We start from the raw sequence: 22,040 nt of genomic DNA on the forward strand, positions 1-22,040 counted from the left end.
AGTGAACATGTTACAACCTGTGAACAGGTCTAGATGTGGAGGACTGAGATTATATTGTCAAAGGGGCCATCATTTTTGTGCAGAAAGCAAATTTTTAACTCTGCTACATTTTATATTTCTGTGTACCATATTTCAGTATACAATATTTCATGAAACTACCAGCAGGAACTAAGGGTTTTATTGGAGGCAATTTTGTTTTTCTAGAGGAATGGATATCCTGACAGGACATACAGAGAAATGTATGGCATACTAATGATGGACTTTTGTATGTTCCTGTTCTTCTTCGCCTTATTGTGAGGCTGACTTGTGTGTAGTTATTGGGCACCTTCACTGTTAACTTGCCTATTCTTCTGGTTTGATTTGCTAATCCTAGTCATGATACAAGTGGTAAAACCAACTAAGAGCAAAAAGACATAAAAACGTTGTAATATCATATCAGCGGGATACAGATCTAAAAGCTAGGCAGAGTTCAAAAAACAGTTATTATCAAAGCCTCATGACGTTTCTCAAGCTACTTAGTAAACTCGGTGAGTCCAAGGCCTAGTTTGGCCTCATCGTTGTGGACACATTTTTCTGATTTTATCTTTTTCCCACCAGTTCCCCTTGAGATCACACTCCTTAACCTAAGTTCTCTCTTCGAAACAATTAAGCTCATCTTGCCAAAGGCTGTCCATGTGTGAACTTTACATTCATAAGAATTCAATGGTGTCTTCTGTTCCTATTTTATGGTTCTCTATTAGCATGCACACTTGGGATTAATGTGTTAAATTCTGAAGATCCTACTGGTTAATGAATAGTCGATCAAATCGATCAAAATAAATGTCATTTACAGTCAATATCACATCTGCATTCACCAATTATTTCTTCATTACTACTTCAGAGTTATTTTGCATATAACTATAAATGCGATTATATGGAAAGGGCTACCTAAAACAACCTAAATTATCTTATCATTTTGAAAATGTATGTTATTATATATAAAATTCTCTAAACCATTAAATCTGATTCAGGATTACTGAGTGCCTCCACCTATCACAGCAGCATTCGAAATAATGAACCCCAGACAAGTCACAAGTCCATTACCGGCCACACTCATGCAGCCTCCACTCTTCTGGGAAGATTTTCCACAAGTTTTTGTTTGGTGTCACGTGGGAATTTGTGCCCATTCAGACATTTTTAAGGTCTGGTACTGATATTGGATGAGAAGTCCTGGCTCGATGAAGTCGGTGCTCCAGTTCATCCCAAAGGTGTCCAATAGGTTCGAGGTCAGGGTTTTGGGAGGCCAGTTGAGTTCTTCCAATATCTTTATGGACGGGACCACAGTCATGCTGGAACAGAAAAGGGCCTTTCCTGAATGTCTAACGTATTTTGCGTGCTGTAGCATTAACAGTACCCTTCACTGGAACCAAGGTGCCTGCCACAAAAACTTCTCCCGGCACCCAACAAACCCAGATTCATCCATTAGATTACTAAATATTGAAGTGTGAGTCATCATTCCAGAGGACACATTTCCACTGATCCAGTCCAATAGTGCCATGCTTTACCCCATTCCATCTGACTCTTTGCATCGTGCATGGTGATCTTAGGCTTGTGTGCAGTCATTTGCCTATAGAAACCCATTTCATGATGCTCCAGATGCACAGCCCTGGTGCTGATGTTGCTTTCAGAGGTAGTTTGGAATTCTGTTGTGAGTGATGCAACACACAATAGGCAATTTTTACACGCAATGCGCTTTAGTGCTTGGTTGTGCCGCATTGTGAGGTTGTGTGGTCCTCAACTTTGTGGCTGAGCTGTTGTTGCTCCTCAGTGCATCCACTTTACAATAAAATCACTTAAATTTGACCAGAGGCAGCCTTAGGGTTGTGCGGGGCCTAGGACTGACCAAACCCACGTGGAGCCAGTTACGTCAAACACTGTTACCGGTATGTGTGGACTGTATAAACTTGCGCACGAATTTAATAAAAATAATATTAACATGCACCAGATTTTCCCATTACAGTGTTCAGCTACGTTTTTGCAAGATAATACGTGGACTTTGTCAAAATATAAATAGAGAATATAACTTGACAAATCCTCAAAACTGTGGAAGTCGCCCCACTTGCCACCCCCAAACTCCGCTCTTGCATTTGACTATGGCTGACCTAACCAAGCAGAAATGTTACATACTGACTTGTAATAAAGATGGCATCCTATGACAGTCCCAGAGCTCTTTACTACAACCCATTGTACTGCCAGTGTTTCTTAGTGGAGATTGGATGGCTGTGTGATTGACTTTATGTACCTGTTAACAATACTGTAGGTGCAGCTGAAAAACCAGAACCCAATCATTTGGAGCAGGCTCCACAGACGCTTGGCCATATAGTGTAATGTCCATTATCATGAATTATACACTGAGTGAGTTAAACGCAGTTTTTCTCCTCCCAGCACCCATTTCGTTTGACTTGTCTCTTTACATTTATGCCATGATCTTCTCTTGTGTTTATTCTTGTCATTGGCTTTTCCTTTTCACCTTTTAAGCTGTTTTCCTATTTTGTCGAATAAGCTCTGTAATCTTTATTCTTTTGTTTTTCAGTATACTTATTCAATTTTCTGCAGTACAGAATCACAGGGCAGGAGCCAATTTCGGCAGCACTGGGCACAAGACAGGAAGTAAGCAGTCCATGGCAGGGCACACTCCTGCACACAAGTACACACTCAAGTGAATCTAACCTGCACATCTTCAGAAGGTGAGGTCATGTGGGCACAAGAAGAACATGTAAACACCACACCAAGCACTCTGGAGATGTGAGACAAGACAAATGTGCCACCTTGCTAATTTTCACTAACACTAAAACAGCACAGTGGACTAAGAAAACCATCAATTTATGTGGTGAAGATGAGAATCTGATTGTACATGAGAGCGTAAAACTAGACATCATGCAAATATCAATTTAGAACATTTTGATTTTCTTTTTTCTGCACATTTGGCTTCTGTAACATAACAAATAATGAATATTAAATGCAAAGTCGTCAGTATTAAATTAAGACTTTTAAGTGTGTTAATGGAAAAACTGTACATGGTAATTTAACAGTGGAGATTTTGCTGTGTAGAAAGTGAAAGAAAAGCGAGTTTGTTCAGAACTAGGTGGAGTTTCTTTAAAATACTGATGCAATCACCACTTATGTTCCAGTTGGTTTAATTTACTATGAATTACTTGGGTCTGCCTGGCAAATTGTTTCCCTTACTGCTTCACAATTCAAAGTTAAACATGTGAAAGCTTGTTATGTGTACACCTGACTCTTTTCTGTTACTGTCTGTTGCTCTTTAGAACATCCCAACAAAACTAAGGGACAGCACAGTGGCACAGCAGTTAGCGTGTCTGCCTCCCAGCTCCAAGGACTTCACTTCAATTCCCATTTTACTCTCTGTCAGTAAGGAGTTTGTACCTTCTCCTTGGGTCTGAGGGGATTTTCCTTGGATATGCTGGCATCCCTGCACTCCCAGAATTCTGCAGATTAGCCAAACTGTTCATTGGACATCCTAGCCTTTATGTCCCTCGTTATTTGTGCATTTTATTGTCTTTGTTCATTGGACACTGCAGCCCTATTGTTTTATATAGATAGATAATAAGGTGTGGAGTGTTGTACATTTTTAAAATTCATTGATTTACTAATGGAATGTTGGGGACTGTAAGTATTTACACCAACAGTAAAAGAAAAATGACAGAAAGGGCAAAATAAATTATAAATTAATTTTGGGAATTTTGGGTCTTAGGTGGGAAAACGTATGTGTCTGATTTCATAAATATGTGCCAGGTAATAGTGGCTTCCCATTTAACCACTAGCTAGTGCCTTACATCAATTGATATTCACCTGTTTATTTGGAATGCACATATTTCTATGCATGAATCCACATAAAGTTTTATCAATGAGGCCTCAGGAGACAAAACAGAAACAGGTTGTGATCTCAAGATCAAACATGCTAGTTAGTCCCCTTTAGGTACTGAGTATTAGGCCAGTTAGATAGCTGTTTAATCTATCTATCTATCTATCTATCTATCTATCTATCTATCTATCTATCTATCTATCTATCTATCTATCTATCTATCGAAAGCATATTTATCCTGTTTCATTTCTCTCTAAGTTTGGTCATAGAGTCGCATTGTGTCCAGAACGTTACGCACGGTCAGAGAACTCGATGCCAAGCTCCTATTTGCAAACGTACCTAACAGTCCATGCTAGCAGAGTGACTTATGTCCTATCTGGCTATTATAATTAACACTCAGTTTTACAGATATAGCAAAGAAAGTTCTATTTCATGTTAACTTGCAGGGGCTAAAAGACTATACCATAATCTAAAGAGCTATGTGAAACTGATATTCTAATGAAATGAAGCAAACACTTAAATGAATTTAACATTAACTTTCTAAGATTGGCTCTTACATCTAGCAAACAACAACTCCCACAAACACTCGCAAGAATTGCAAATGTGTTTCATCTATCATTGCAATCTATTTAAAATATATATGATTTAAATTTAAAATGTGAGTAGATATACATTTAATTTTAAATCACAGAATAATAAGTAATGCAAGCATAAATCATTCTGTTTTCCATTTTACTCGCTTCTCAGTCTGCCATATTTTCGGTATGTAAATCAGAACCTTCACATTTCTGTGCTCTTTTGAAAGACGCTGTTTCATTGAGCCCAAAGAGAGAGCGTAAAAAGTCTTTTAAACATAATGAGACCCCCATCTGTTTCAACATCCCACCAGAGGATTCCAAACCCTCTAATGCATCAACTTCTCGAGGCTGATCCTTACCCTGTGACATAATTAATTGGAAATCACTTTGGCATTTTTGGAAGAAAGAACGCGCTAAATGCAAATGGACCAGACACACACACAAAACAAATTGCATGCTGGCAGGAGGAATGACCTCTGAGTTTTGGGGGCCTTCTTCAGAGTGCCTCCTCCATTGTAACGAGCAGAAAGTCAGATTTCTGTTTGTGAAGGCTTTTTATCCTTATGGCTTTGCACTCTGCAAGAGTTTTACTTTTGTTTTATGTGAAGAGTTCCTTATTCTGATTCTGATCTAGCTAATCCAGTTCAGGATTACTTGGGCCTAATTATTTAACAGCTATCACAATTAATAAGGGTTTGTTTTTTCAATTCTCCCAACATCTTGTCACTTTTGTTAGTTTCTTAGGCAGTCCAGTCTACAGCACTGTAGGCAGTCGGTTCCAAGAAGAACATTAATGCTCTGTTGATAATTCTGCAATCTATTTATTCAGGGAGGAGTAGCAGACAGTCTCACTGAAGTCAGGTTTTCATGATCTGATCCTTAAGCCTCTTGGTTTGTAATCCGGCTTCTCAGCCTTTGGGTTGTCTTCATGCGAGACACCAGGCTTGTCTAAGTGTTATCTTAGACAAAATCTACAAAAAAAATGTCACCATAACCTACTTGTTTTGTAACAGGCAGTTGTTGTTCACGATGAGCAGCTTTCATCCCACTAATCTGGTACACGTGTCACAGGTTCATTCTATCTGCTTTCTGCCCTGAATTAACAAATAACCGATAATAAACCACATGGAACTGTTAGTGTGACAAGAGGTGCACTGCAACGTGCAGGACAAAGGCCACATAAATGGTCTGAATGCCTCAGAATTCAAATGCACGATTGACATTTGCGTGTTTGAGGAGTAGGCTGCATTTCTGTCTGGTGATTTCACTGTCCTGGATGTATAACCCATAATGCCAGCCTGTGTGGAGTCTGCATGTTCTCCTCATATCTGTGTAGGGTTGTTTCCTCCCAAATCCCAAAGATGTGCAGTAAGTGTTTTATTCATTTACTAAACTGACTCCACGTGGCTGCGTGGGTCAGTGAGCCCCTGGGATGGACTGAGGCCTTAGCCAGGGCTGGTTATGCATTGGCCTTAATGCTGCCAGGAGAGACTCCTGCGCCCCACAACCCTGAATTGGATCGAGTGGGTTTAATAATGTCATGTCACATCTGGGGAGCTGGATTCTGTCTGTTCACTACTGATCAGTGGAGCTTGTTAAAGATACAAATATCAACATATTACTCTTGGAGTAAAACTTAAGCAATACTTAAACTACTGTAGTAAACCCCAAATATGTATTCTGTTAAAGTTGCATCCCACTTAGAGACAGGCAAGATTCAATTCAAGATGAGATGACTGAAAGGGGGTTACTCAGCTACTATTGTCATGTAATATCATTTAGAGCAAACACTCTCCTCACTGTGCCCAAAGGGCAGACCCCCCCCCACCCCCAAATCAGAAGATTGAAACTCATAAATCAGTTATGGAAATTAACAGATGGATCCATGGACTTAAAAACATATAGAGAGTGACAGCAATTTCTGGGTCAGCCATAGCTTGTCTGTATTCTGTTGGTTGTTGCATAGCCTGGTTACAACCTCCATTTACATTAAAGGAATACTTCACTCAAAAATTACAGTTTTTATATGTTACTTAACCAGTGTGTTTTGTAGTCCTGACAGAGAAAAAAATGTAATCCCAAATTTTCTTGGAGATTGAAGATGAAAAAGTTTCTATACAACCCAGTGGTGACAAACGATATGAAAAACGTCCATGGGGACTCACGTTACTCATGTCAGATAATCTACATGTCATTTAGTAGTCATTTGCTTACAAAATGCAAAATAAGTGCATTACTATCTCAATGTCTCTGAATGTAAATGTCTTTGTAAAAATCAGCACATTTATAAAGGGGAAATGTAAATCACATTTGAATAATTCTGTATTCGAGTAAAACTCAAAACTTGTAACTCCCGACTTGGAAAACTGAAAAAAAATTAACTTGGAATTCCTACTCGCAAACTCGGGCCTGGTCTCTTAAACGTCCGATTATGATGTCAAGCCAAAATTGCAACATATACCGCAAACAGTTAATTACAATAATGCTTTATACATTTATTAATTGGGAGAGTTTACTTCAAGTGAATCACCTCAATCTGTAATACATAATATTGGGAAGGTAAACGTGTTTTCACTAGCAGAACGAACAGTAACAGACTAACCGATGTTAGTTTCATACACATTACTGTTCGTACACTGCATTCAGTTTTTGCTTTGTGCACTTTTATAATTGCAGCTTCCAAGCAGAAATAGTACTTGTTATTGTGGTCAAAAGCATTAAAATATTTTTAAAACATGACAACATACTTTTTGCACCTTTCTTGCTCATCAGTTTCTTCTTTGATCCGGACTAATAACTGTTAGTGTTTGTTGCTAAAACGGCAGCTTTCTGGTGAGCATCCACGTTTACTTTACCACTTGCATAGTGAGAACACGGCAGCTGTAGAAGGGTATTGTAGCAGCCCGGAAACATAAAGGGCCGATTTGGGCCGGCAGGATAAATGTCAATCAAATTCGACTTCAGCGAATCATGTTGCTAGGGCAGGACTTCAGCGAATCATGCTGTTGCCAGTACACATCATTTGAAAGGTTCATTTGTCCAATTTTCAACAATTTGTGTTTGTCTATCAAATTTAACTTCAACTAATGTCTTTGTGGATCTCTGTTTGCGGTCCCACCTGTTTTACAGTTTTGTGTACTACTTGTCTGACTTCTCAGCTCTGGTGTTTGACGAACGCTGCACGAGGTTCTGAACTGACAATCCGCCTCATTCATTGGACAAACAAAAATAAAATCTGACTCAACGCCTCACTCATTGGTCCAAATATTAGCCAATCCCCGTCTTTCATTGGACAAAAGCCCTGTCTTCATTTGAAAAGCTCAGTCCAATTGTGAACTGCATTTCCCGTTTATAAAGCACGCTAATTTTTCCAAAAGCCTTTAAATCCTTATGCATTTATTTATCAATATCTGAACAGAAAATGCGTGTGTTTTGCACGTTATGAAGAAATGAGCTGACAATTAGTGCAGGGAGCGTGGCATAGTGGTTTAGACTTTAAATGTTTGGGATGTAGGGGTCTAATCCTGCTACTGACGCTGTGCGACTCTGAACAAGTCACCTCACTTGCCTGTGCAATTAGAAAGAGAAATGTAACTAACTGTACCTCAAATGTTGGAAGTCGTCTTGTATAAATGTGTCAGCCATATTATAACTGACATGCGGATTATGCTCCAGGAAATGTTTTGTTTTTTCCCTCATGGATGTTTTCCACGTAATTTGCTGTTGTACAGCATTGGTCACCATTATCTTCAATTATATCATTAAATGTTATTCTTCATTCTCCATGAAAATCTGAGGTTAAAAATGTTTTACGGCTATCACTACAACACAGATGAGGTAAGTAACATATTTATATCATTTATGGATGGAGTATTCCTTTAATTTCCCATTTATTGTTTTCATTTGATATTTTACTACTAAAAACAAGTATGAATAAGCATTTAAATGTACTGGCTACATACAAAAAAAAATTTCTCATATTAAAATGGTATCTTGGTAACTTTTAGGTAGCATGACCTTCTCCGTATTCTGGGATTTAAGTTCTTCTTATCATGTGTACTCTTTATAACAAGCTGGCCCAGTCAAGATACAAAAGACCGCAGATAACCACTGAGGCCACATTATTAGGCACGACTGTTCTTCCCACATGACTGGTCAGTCAGCGACACCCTCCGTGCTGTTTAACACACACATGCAGGTGCCTGTGGGTCATGGTGGGCGCATTTCATTTTGACAATGGCCAGGAGTGAAGCTTTAATTATCTCTGACTGCACCACTGACAGGGAGATGTCAAATAATATTGAGGGGGCAGCTCCATGAACCTGGGTTCAATCAAACAAAATTTATCTTGGTTGAAAAAAACAAGAATATGTTTGCCTTTAGAGTGTCATTTTTTTATAGAATAAAATTTTAAAAAAATATTTAAATATTAGATGCTTCGACATGCAAATCATTAACTGATTAACAGAAAGACATAATTAGTGAATGAGGTAAATGAAAACTAGTTTTACATTAAGTGGCAGAAACGCTTGCCCTGCTGTCTCAGAGCTCCAGAGTCCATCCTGGTCTCTGTTGTTGTCCATCCGTCGTGCACCATATGGTTCAGAAGACCCTGCATGAGTTGGTGTGAATTTTTGAAGGACTGTCTTACCCTCTATAGTTGCTTCTTGAATTGCTTCCAGTATCACATGGACTGTTTTTACAGACTTGCAAACCCCACAATATCACAATAACTAGGTTTGAATATGAATAGAAGAATTAATGGGGTCTATGAGAAAAATGTAAATTGACGCAGTGGTCTTTGCTGCTAACAAAAAAAAAAACAACTACAGTATAGAGTTCAGGTCCCAATCCATTCGCTCTTATGAAGTATGAACCTTTTCCTCAAGCCTGCACTATGGGTGCTGTGCTATTCCTCCCATATCTTAGAGACATGAGCTCATTTACAACTCTACACCTGAGTGGGGGTCCTGCAGTGCTTCAGGGCCGTGTCAGGATTCATGCCCATCTTGCAGCCACTGGTATAGACTTTGGGATCAGTCACCCCTTAAGACCTAGAATTGATTTAAATAGGATAACAATCTAATCTTATGAATGACTGTGATGGACGTCCTCTTCAGTCCTTGTTCCTTCCTTGTACTCATTTGTGTTAGGGTGGGCATTAACATCAATGTAATGGAATAAAACGTGTGCATGTATATTTAGAGAAAGATCTCCATTTAACTAATAATGTGACTTGTAAAACCAGTTGATTGCACTGATGGTGTGTCATATTATAGGGGCTGGATACTTGTTTTGTATTATACGTTTATAACTAATTTAGACCACTTTGCAGAGCTCTGTTTTCACTTTGGCATTAAAGTCTTTTTTTGTTGATCAGTGTGAAAAAAGTTAACTATGATTCGATGTTGTATAACAAGAAAATAGGAAAACTTTCATAGGAGCGAATACTTTTTACAGACGCTGTTTTCTGAAGTGCATGTCAATCCCTAAAGTGAACGTCACACCACCACATGTTGTGCCAAGTATGGGGCAGACCCTGTAAAGGAGCAGGTGGCCCTTTTCACACTTCATTAATTAACTGCATGCAGAGGTGTAATCTGCTGATTGCACACGAGGGCCTGTCACTTTTCAATTGTACAGGAAAAGCAGGCATTGACTGTATGAAGAAAAGCACTGGCACACAATGAAGGCTCCAGCGTCACACTGATCAGACTCTGCAGAGCCATGTGCTCTGAACGTGATATTTTCCTAAGATGACCTACAAGCCCCTCAGGTTTGGCGTTTGACACTATTTCTCACACGGTGTTACTGGAACAGCTGTCTTCATTGGGTATAACTGGTGCTGTTCGTTCATGATTTTTGTCTTATTTAACTAATACATGCAATGCAGTTATTGAAGTGAATAACTGAATCTCTCACAATTTACCTGTTACCCATGGAGTGCCACAGGGTCCAGTCCCTTGCCCCTTGCCTTAATCACTTACCTCCTCCCCCTTGTCCTATTATGCACCATCACAGTATTCGGTTTCTTTGTTAAGCTGATGACATCCAGTTTTAAAATTCTACCACACCGTCTCAGGTCTGTTCTCTCTCCTCTTTGGTTAGCTGCCATCATTGTATTAAAGTTGGATGGTGTGCCATCTGCTCAAGGTTAATAGCAGCAAGTCTCAATTTCTCCTTGTGGACTCTGAAGCTGCCCTTCCAAAATATGGAACTGTTAACATCTGCATCGATAGTACCTCATTTAGAGCAAACAGGGGTTCTTAACCTGAGGTCTGTGGACCTCTAGGGAGTCCATGGCTGGGTTTCAGGGGGCCCATGAGGGTCAGATAAAAATGAACATTTACTGTATATTCACTATACAGCCCAGTATAGAGCTATACAGCTACTACATGCCTTTGTGAATCAGGGTTTTCAGCACTTGTTTCTCTCAAAACGAAAAGTCGAAATAGACTGGATGTCAAAGATGATATGCATGTCACCTTGTTGAAGACCACTCCACATTTTCATATTCTTATTCATGGCCATCAAGAACAACCTTCTCATTGAAATAAAGTAGATAATGAAAGAGTAGATGTAGTAGTAATGGTGGTAGAAAACGTAATATTAGTAGATCTGTTTTAATTTGCACGAGAGGATTGTATTTCATAATTATAATGAGTGACTATTACCTTTTGCATTAAAAAAGAGTGTTCTTTTAGATTGTTTACTAAGTTTAATAATACGTTGTGTATGTCATATATGTATGAAACAATCAAATCTCGACAAAATACATTATATTGATTGCATGCAAAGTTGTGTTTATGTGAATATTTTTGGGGGAGGGAGTCCATAGGTTTCATCAGATTCTTAAAGGGGTCTGTGACTCACTGCTTTAAGCCCTCAAGTCAAGAGCCTTGGTGTTGCTTTAGACAGCATTCTGTCTTTTCAGTCTCACGTTAATGCTACGGCCTTTTATAACCTTCATAAACATTCAAGACTCCGACCCTCACGTTCCTACTCTGTGGCTGAGACACTAATTCATGCATTTGTCACTTCAGCGCTAGACTATTGAAATGGCTTAATTTCCCGTATCCTGGCTAAACTTGTAAACAAGCTGCAATAAGTTTAAAATTCTGCTGCACACTTATTGAGCCAAACTCAATAGTCATAGTCACATTACACCTTCAGTACTCTAAACGTTGCTGGCTCCTACTTAAGTACTTTATTGACTTTAAGATTCTTGCCCTTGCACCCCGTGATCTGACTCTCACTTACGTAAAACATTATCATTCGCGACAGCGTCCTCCCTCCCGTCCTGGGGTGGCACTGTAAGGTGATCCTCAGACACCCATGTGTGACACTGCGCTCTTCTATTTCTGGGTTCCTTGCTGTCCCTTCAGTCCGCCTGTCTTCCTTAGGAAGTCGGCCAATCAGTTATGCTGCTCCTCCTTCGCTGCTTCCGGACCCTTGATTGTGTTTCTTTATTGAAAAAATAACATCCTAAAATTCAACTTTTTAGAATTGTCTTCTGAGTGTCGTTGGTTTTATTCTTCTAAATTGTTCTCATTACTTTTTGTTTTATTGGAATTTTTAATAGATGTGTGTTTTATTTTGCGTGCTTACTTAGTTATTTAATTAATTGTACTGCTTTATAATTTTGTAATCTTGTAAAAGAAGATTAAGAGGTGACATGATTGAAGTGTTTAAAATTATGAAGGGAATTAGTACAGTGTATTGAGACTGTTAGTTTAAAATGAGCTCATCAAGAACACAGGGACACAGTTGGAAACTTGTTAAGGGTAAATTTCGCACAAACATTAGGAAGTTTTTCTTTACACAAAGAACGATAGACACTTGGAATAAGCTACCAAGTAGTGTGGTAGACAGTAAGATGTTAGGGACTTTCAAATCTCGACTTGATGTTTTCTTGAAGGAAACAAGTGGATAGGACTGGCGAGCTTTGTTGGGCTGAATGGCCTGTTCTTGTCTAGAGTGTTCTAATGTGTCCTAGAGTGTCCAGAAGGGCACAACTGAATAAAAGTATTATTATTATTATTATTATTATTATTATTATTTTATCGTTGTTGTTGTTGTTGTTGTCTATTAGCCCTTTCACCCATTTTTGTGTCCACTTAATTGCATGTTCTTGATTCTCTCCTTGAACTGAATGCTGGCCAATAGCTCTCATGGCTGAATAAAAAAGAACAAATGAGCTGCAGGAAACAAATCCGTCTTTCTTTTTTGCTGTTTTGTTACGTTTTATGTTTGCGATGGGCCAAAGAACTGTCAGGAGCAGTTGATGATTCTGTGGCTTTAGTCTTAAGAAAATACATTTGATCGCCTTGACTTATTCTGTTCTTTGCTTTCAGATGCATGAAATGTTTTTTCTTTCTGACTTGTTATTAGGACTCTGGTTTTCCTGCCATGTCCTGGGGGTGCGAGTTACAGGAGGTTTACTGCTGACTCTTCAGTGACCATGAGTGAATAAGGCTGCCTTTACACTAGAACTCTGAGGCCTAGTTAGGGTTGTTTCACATATCTGACACAGATCAGATATTGGGGTGTAAACACTCAAAACACACTTGGTATACAATTTTTGGAGGTCAGACACTGGTTTGCTTTTGCATGTGGTCCTGAAATCTCATTTCGATTCCAATCACCTAAATCAGATATGGGTTTAAACAGTCAGATTGGACTTTATGTCAAGAAAATGGCTCAATTACATCATGTAGCTCATTAAAACAATTATGGCAGACAACAGAAATAGTCATGTAGTTAAAGAATCAAAATGTTTAAAGCACATGTACAGGGTTCAAAAGTTATTCATCTCGTGTAAAGTTCTCTGGCCATTGGGAGCTAACAATGTCATTCCACCACTCTTGGCTCCTGTTGTGCATCTAAATTCCTCTCTGGGAGAAAATCACAGCAGTAAATGCTAGAACTTAAGACTCCATAGTCCTGCACTGACTATTTAGAAAACAAGTTGTGCTACAAACACGTGGATAACTGAAGAGCATCAGCAGAAATAAAGGCAATATGTATTTACTTAACAGACCTTGTCGAGAGGTTTACTAACCTCGGCTGCGACATTTATGTCTCTGGTGACTCTTCCTATGAAGTCAGTAGACGGATGGGGGGTCATGAGGTCACTGGAAAGGGGTGTGTGGTACTCCCGATATCTATGCAAAAGGACGAAGGTCCAAGTCTTTAGAGTCCTGGTTTTTCCTGTCTTGCTATATGGTTGTGAGACATGGACACTATCCAGTGACCTAAGATGAAGACTGGACTCCTTTGGTACTGCATCTCTCCGGGAAATCCTTGGGTACCGTTGGTTTGACTTTGTGTTGAATTAGCGGTTGCTCATGGAGTCCCGAATGAGGCACATTGCCTGCATTGTGAGGGAGCGTCAGTTATGGCACTACGGCCATATGGTGCGTTTCCCTGAGGGTGATCCGGCTCATAGGAACCTCATTGTTGAGGACCTAATTGGCTGGACCAGGCCAAGGGGACGCCCACGTAACACCTAGTTGTGGCAGATAGAGGGTCATTTCCGGAGGGTGGGACTGGACCGCGTGTCTGCCTGGGAGGTTGCCAACCGGGATCCCAAGCTCTTTCGTAGTGTGGTAGGTGGGTGCATGCTCCCCAACCTGACCTGACCTGCTGAGGCAGCAGTGCCAACCAATGTAACCTGGTGCTGCCCTGCTCCATACCTATACACAGTGCATTGTATCCAGTGCTGTCCTGTATTTTCTAGTTAACTTTCCTAAATCTGTCAAACTTGCTGATCTTGTCATTTGATGGGCATGTCATATTACATGACTATCATCACAGAATGTCCAATTAGATGAACGCATAACATCTTTACAGCACAGCTTCACATTTCTAAATTATCATAGATTCAAGCCTTTTTTTCTGACAGCTGATAATGTTGTCTGACTGAGACGGTCCTGTACAAATACGGCGCTTTCAGCCACCTTCTCGATCTTTTTTCCGTTTTTCTTTTCTGTTGTGGTATGTAAAACACAAGCCATCAGACACAGGAGCCCCTCTTCTGTTTGCAAAGTTTCTTATTCTTTGTTTGCTGCATTACATGCATTGAAGTTTATGGAAATTCTACTGTTCATCGTAAACCTGGTACTCCCATAATAGTTTGCTTTTGAATTGAAGGCAGGACTTTTGAGCAATGAATATGGAGGATAGGGAGATTTTCAATTCAAAAGCAATGCATTATGGGAAGGCATTTTCCTGTTTACTCTGTGCTCTGCTTTTTCTGGAAGAAACCATTAATAATAATTTAATAAACAATTCATGTGTTTGATACATTTTCAGCATAAGACTGGATAAACAGACAAGTGGATTATGCAACATGAGTAACGTGAGATTTGTTTTCCTATTTTCATGGATGTTCTTCAGATTGTTTGCCTTTGTACAGCAGTGCTCACCATTGGGTTCTATTATATCAACAACTTTTCTCTCTGAGTTCTGCATGAAAACATGAGATTAAAAATTTTCTCAGCCATCACTGCAAACTATATTGGGTAAGTAACCTATAAAAACAATATCATCTTGGACTAGAGTATCCCTTTAAGAATTCCAGCTTTGCTAAATCGCAAATTCAAATGACTAAGTCAGCGGCAACTCATTCCTGGGTCTCCTGAGCTGTAAGGCCACACCACTAACCACTGTGCCTCCTGAGAGAGGAAGCCTGAAAAAATAAATAATGTGTAAATAAAGTCTAATGGAAGTCAGAAATTCCCTTTGTCCGGAAAGAAAGGCCATTTCCATGTCTTTACATATCTGAATCAAAAAATCTGATTAGGACCCATAATTGGGTGTGCAGGCACATGGTTTCTTTTCACTGTTGTTTCTGAGGATCAGGATGAAGTCATTGTTATTTCAAGCTGTGACTCATGGACAAAGCAGTCTTGAGAATACGGGAGTCCAGATCTGGCCGTGGAGTCAAAGATGACTGTGTCAGATCAAAATGCCTTGGTGGGCACAGAGGTGATTAAAACAATCCTTCTGAATGGATTGGTTCTGTGCAGGAGATTTTGATATAAAAACAGAACTAAACATGTTCATGTAGAGAAAAAGAGCATCCAAGTGCTGATCACTGCAGTTGTTCAAATTAACGAGACAAGCAAAAAGAGGTTAATAGAAGATCCCCCTGGGAGTTTGAGCACCCTTTGATTATTTACTGCGACTCTCTTTTGTTAGACTGATAGCTTCACACTGACTGGCACGGTGGTCAGTGATGCTGGCTCAACACTCCAATGCCTGGCCTGGTTTCTGCCTACATGGAGTCAGCATGTTCTCCTCAGGTCTCAGTTTGGGTTCCTCCAAGTGCTTCGGTTTTTATCCCACATGTTGTGGATGAGTGTGTAGGGACTGTCCTCCTTCTATGGGTTCTTGCCTCGCCGTGATACAGCTGAAATAGGCTTTGGCCCCTCGCAACCCTGTAAAAGGAAAACAATATTTACAATGAATGAAAGAAATTTTTGGTTTAAAACAAAAGGTAGCATCTTCTGATTTTCATCCTATTAGTTAGGTTATAGGGGCGGCATGGTGGTGTAGTGGTAGCGCTGCTGTCTCGCAGTTAAGAGACCCGGGATCGCTTCCCTGGTCCTCCCTGCATGGAGTTTGCATGTTCTCCCTGTGTCTGCGCGTGTTTCCTCCAGGTACTCCGGTTTCCTCCCACAGTCCAAAGACATGCAGGTTAGGTGCATTGGTGATTCTAAATTGTCCCTAGTGTGTCCTTGGTGTGTGTGTGTGTGTGACCTGTGGTGGGCTGGCACCCTGCAGGGGATTTGTTCCTGCCCTGTGCTGGATGGGACTGGCTCCAGCAGACTCCCGTGACCCTGTATTAGGATATAGCGGGTTGAAAAATGACTAACTGACTGAGTTAGGTTATATAGGATATAATTAATATTTTATTATTTTTTATTTTAAAATAAGCCTGATGCAGTACTTCTAGCAGTCAGATTATCTGAGAGTCATGCTTATAATCTGCTTGTTACCAGAGAGGGCCGCTGTGGCACAATGTCAAGGAGGGCAGTCCAGACATTCCTCACATTGCCAGACATGATCTTACATTTGATAGTTTAGCCAATAATAGTCCGTCAGTCATCTTTGAAATAAGTACTTTTCACAGACGCTTTCAAATTAGGTAAGTAATACAACGTTTACTACAAATTCAAAAGACATTGAAATGCAAACATAGATAAAAATAAGTATCCATCCATCCATTATCCAACCCACTATATCCTAACTACAGGTTCACGGGGGTCTGTTGGAGCCAATCCCAGCCAACACAGGGCACAAGATAGGAAACAAACCCTGGGCAGGGTGCCAGCCCACCACAGTAAAAATAAGTATGCAAAATGAAAAAAAGGTGGTGCAAGACGTAAAGTATGACCCTATAAAAATGACAAGAACAGATTTAGGAAAGAAAACTAAAAAATAAATACAGAGCAGCACTGGATACAATACAGTATACTTTGTGGGTATGGAGCAGGGTGGCACCAGGTGCATTGGTTGGCACTGCTGCTCCAGTAGTTCAGTTCAGGTTGAGGAGCATGCACTGGTACAGCACATTGTTGCACTACCACACTACGAAACAGCATGGGATCCCAGTTGGCTACCCCCCAGGCACACACGCGGCCTACTCCCACCCTCAAGAAATGACTCTCTATCTGCCGCAGAAAGGTGATACGTGGGTATCCCCTTGGCCTGTCCTGCTACTCTGGTCTTCAGCAATGACGATCCTATGAGCCAGATCACCTTCAGGGAATCGTGCCACGTGGCCATAGTGCCATAACTGACGCTCCTGCCCCATACAGGACACCGTGAGCAACTGTTCATTCGACACAAAGTTAAACCAGAGGCACCCAAGGATTCTCCAAAGAGACACAGTACCAAAGGAGTCCAGTCTTCATCTGAGGTCACTGGATTCCATCCATGTTTTACAACCATACATCAAGACATGGTTGTGAGCTCCAGCAGAATTGGTCTAAATGCAAGCTTGGTCGTTGTCTGTATGTTCTGCCAGTGCCTGTGGTTTTCTCTGGGCAGTCCAATTTTACACCTGCCTTCTAAAGACATGCAAACTGGGCTCTTCTGGGCATCTAAATTGTCTGCTATGAACACTGAGGGCATAGCAATGCTAGAAAAGGTCCAGAGAAGAGCGACCAGGCTGATTCCAGAGCTGCAGGAGATGAATTATGAAGAAAGTTTAAAAGAGCTGAGCCTTTACAGTTTAAACAAAAGAAGAGGTGACATGATTAAAGTGTTTAAAATTATAAAGGGAATTAGTACAGTGGGCGGCACAGTGGCGCAGTGGATAGCGCTGCTGCCTCGCAGTTAAGAGACCCTGGTTCGCTTCCCGAGTCCTCCCTGCGTGGACTTTGCATGTTCTCCCCGTGTCTGCATGGGTTTCCTCCAACAGTCCAAAGACATGCAGGTTAGGTGGATTGGTGATTCTAAATTGTCCCTAGTGTGTGCTGGGGGTTTGTGTGTGTGTCCTGTAGTGGGCTGACGCACTGTGTTAGCTGGGATTGGCTCCAGCAGACCCCTGTGACCCTGTAGTTAGGATATAGCGGGTTGGATAATGGATGGATTAGTACAGTGGATCGAGACTGTCATTTTATAATGAAAAATCATCAAGAACACAGGGACACTTCGTAAACTTTTTACGGCTATATTTTGGACAAACATTAGGAAGTTTTTCTTTACACAGAGAACCACAGACACTTGGAATAAGCTACCAAGTAGTGTTGTAGACAGTAGGACTTTAAGGACTTTCAAAACTGATGTTTCTTTAGATGAATTAAGCGGACAGGACTGGCGAGCTCTGTTGGGCTGAATGGCCTGTTCTCGTCTAAAGTGTTCTTATGTTCTAATGAATGAACCTGAGAATGCATGAAAGTTATGGGGTACCACCCAATGTCCAAGGATTCTGTGACCCTCACATTCAATTAAGTGGGTTTAATAAATTAATGAATGAATGCTGATGTGGAAGTTTACTTTAAATGTTATGAAAGTTACAGTGTATATAGGATGTGCTTCAGCTTCTCAGAAGTGAGTTAGGATGATACGAGTAAGTGAGTGCCATTAACTGTGTCCTGTTTTGGATTAGCTTTTTATTTATGATTGTTTTCTGTCCTAAACCTTACTGTCCTGAGATGAGTAGCGTGTCCATAAAATTGAAGAGTATAATCTGTTCGGGGCAAAAGTCTTAAAGTACCAAAATCATTTTTTAAATTCATTGTGCAAATGCAGTTTTATAAGAAAAACATCTGGTAGTTTGTTCCAAGTACTGAGGAGAATTTGCTCCATTTTGTTCTGCAGACTTTGGTTGTCTTGCGTATTTCTGTCTCTCCAGGTAATCCCAGACCACCGTAATGATTTTGAGATCAGGGTCCTGTGAAGGCCAATGTCACCTGTTGCAGGACTCTTCTCTGTTCTTTCCAATGAAGACAATCCTTTATGGCCTTGGCCATGTGTTGGCAGTCATTACTGTTTAATCAAGCAAATAAAAAGAGGCCTGTTACTTAGTATAAAAACATTTCTCTGTAATATTTAATTTTGTAAAATTATTAATGTTTGGTAATCTGAAAGTGTCTCTTTTCTAATGACGCACTAAGACACAAACAATAAAAATCAAAGATGCCTAAGGCTCCATCAACACTACTACATTTAAAAACACAAACATTTGACTCCATTTTTCCCTTTTTATTTCATCCCCTGAAAACAAAAACTTTTGAAAACGTTCTGCAGAGTCATATTCTTGTAAAGATGCAGCCTCAGCATTGTAATATGGAGGAGCAAAAACACTATTTTTTGAAAACACAGATTCCAGTCCCACTCTGTTTTATTGTCCTTATTATATGGAGCTACCCTGATTGTGTCCTGGTCGTTCCGATGTCACAATACCTGGCAACCTGCTCACCTCGCAAAAGAACAACATATTTCAACATAGCAGGTGAAGGAGAGTTGCTTTCCATGTCGCTTGTTTTGTCCTTGACTGTGGTACCATAGATAGATAGATAGATAGATAGATAGATAGATAGATAGATAGATAGATAGATAGATAGATAGATAGATAGATAGATAGATAGATAGATAGATAGATAGATAGATAGATAGATAGATAGATAGATAGATAGATAGATAGATAGATAGATAGATAGATAGATTTATTAATCCCAAGGGAAATTCACATAATCCAGCAGCAGTATACTGATACAAAGAAACAATATTAAATTAAATAGTAATAAAAATGAAAAAAATTAAAATAAAATTAATGTTAGCATTTACTCCCCCGGGTGGAATTGAAGAGTCGCATAGTGTGGGGGAGAAACGATCTCCTCAGTCTGTCAGTGGAGCAGGACAGTGACAAAAGTCTGTCACTGAAGCTACTCCTCTGCCTGGAGATGACACTGTTCGGTGGATGCAGTGAATTATTCATGATTGACAGGAGTTTGCTTAATGCCCGTCGCTCTGCCACAGATGTTAAACTGTCCAACTTTAATCCTACAATAGAGCCTGCCTTCTTAACAAGTTTGTCCAGGCGTGAGGCGTCTTTCATCTTTATGCTGCCACCCCAGCACACCACCGCGTAAAAGAGGGCACTCGCCACAACCGTCTGGTAGAACATCTGCAGCATCTTACTGCAGATGTTGAAGGATGCCAACCTTCTCAGAAAGTATAGTCTGCTCTGACCTTTCTTACATAGAGCATCAGTATTGGCAGTCCAGTCCAATTTGTCATCCAGCTGCACTCCCAGATATTTAAAGGTCTGCACCCTCTGCACACAGTCACCTCTGATGATCACAGGGTCCATGAGGGGCCTAGGCCTCCTAAAATTCACCACCAGCTCCTTGGTCTTGTTGGTGTTAAGGTGTAAGTGGTTTGAGTCACACCATTTAACAAAGTCTTTGATTAACTTTCTGTACTCCTCCTCCTGCCCACACCTGATGCAGCCCACAATAGCGGTGTCATCAGCGAACTTTTGCACGTGGCAGGACTCCGAGTCATATTGGAAGTCTGATGTATATAGATTGAACAGAACCGGAGAAAGTACAGTCCCATGTGGCGCCCCTGTATTGCTGAACACAATGTCAGACCTGCAGTTCCCAAGACGCACATATTGAGGTCTGTCTGTAAGATAGTCCACGATCCATGCCATCAGGTGTGAGTCTACTCCCATCTCAGTCAGCTTGTCTCTAAGGAGCAGAGGTTGGATGGTGTTGAAGGCGCTAGAGAGTCCAAAACATAATTCTTACAGCACCACTGCCTCTGTCCAGGTGGGAGAGGGATCGGTGTAGCGTATAGATGATGGCATCCTCCGCTCCCACCTTCTCCTGGTATGCGAACTGCAGAGGGTCGAGGGCGTGACGGACCTGTGGCCTCAGGTGGTGAAGCAGCAGCCGCTCCATGGTCTTCATCAGATGTGACGTCAGAGCAACAGGATGACCTGATGATCTGGGATGGCGTTTGTATGAAGAATAGAACCATCAAGAGGTGAAAGCATGATTCGACCTAAAAATTACATTTATTTTTTATGTTACTAACTCCCATGTGGTTTGTAGTGATGGATCAGAAAACATTTTAACCACATGTCTTCATACAGAATGGAGATAACAAAGTTTCTGATAGGATAGGTGACCATGGTGACCAATGATGGACCATAAAGAAAATGTTATGAAATGAAGTCATCCACAAAGGCAAAATATGCGTGAGGTCTCCAAAAGCTCCACAAAAGGCAGAATCTTCGGTACCCTGCCCAGAAGAGGCACACTTTAACCCAGTCAAAATCTAAATATTACCTATTGGCTTCAACTGGACCAGACATCAAAAATGGGGAGCTGGCAAAAAAGCAAAAGCCTCACAAGATAAGCAAAGAGAACAAAATACACAAAAAAGTAGTACCCAAAAAAAACAAGACCGAATATGTAATTAAGAAAACCTGTAGCATTAAAACATAGCAAGAAGGTAATAGAAATGATACATTTAAAAAAAGACATTAATACTCACAAAACGTGACTTCTAAGGAATGAACTCCAGCTCCTGAGCCTTCTCAGCAGACTTGGATAGGCAAATGGAGGGTTTGGGACATGAGACATCAGCTTGCCCCTGCCTCCTGGGGAACCACCTATGGAGCACAAAGAACATAAAGATAGTTAAACATAGTACACAGATATAACATGAAAAATAATTTCTAAAAATTAAAGAAAACAACAAAAAACAAAATGTACAAATTCACACTGATGTGTACCACAATGTCAAAAACATCCACAGAACAATTGCATGTTACTTTTGTTCCATAATCCACCTGTCAAGTCATAGAGCCATATGTTCACAGTTTTCAAAGCACTTGTATTTTTACAACATCATGTTAAATGAATACAGTAATCCCTCGCTATATCGCGCTTCGACTTTCGCAGTTTCACTCTATCGCGGATTTTAAATGTAAGCACATCTAAATATATATCACAGATTTTTCGCTGGTTCGCGGATTTCTGCAGACAGTGGTCTTTTAATTTATGCTACACGCTTCCTCAGTTTGTTTGCCCTGTTGATTTCATACAAGGGACGCTATTGGCGGATGGCTT

The 22,040-nt window shown here is 40.4% G+C and overlaps 1 protein-coding gene across 1 annotated transcript in view; it reads left to right on the forward strand.

The window, feature by feature from the left end:
* Window positions 1-11,406, forward strand: part of adhfe1 (alcohol dehydrogenase iron containing 1) — a 50,524-nt gene extending 39,118 nt beyond the window's left edge. Inside the window, exon 15 of the mRNA XM_039754596.1 lies at window positions 2,573-11,406. The gene's annotated coding sequence lies outside the window, so the exon portion shown is untranslated. The remainder of the gene's footprint in view (window positions 1-2,572) is intronic.
* Window positions 11,407-22,040: the final 10,634 nt, after the last annotated feature.

The sequence above is a fragment of the Polypterus senegalus genome, chromosome 5 (assembly GCF_016835505.1).
Source record: "Polypterus senegalus isolate Bchr_013 chromosome 5, ASM1683550v1, whole genome shotgun sequence".
NCBI classification, from domain to species: domain Eukaryota; kingdom Metazoa; phylum Chordata; class Cladistia; order Polypteriformes; family Polypteridae; genus Polypterus; species Polypterus senegalus.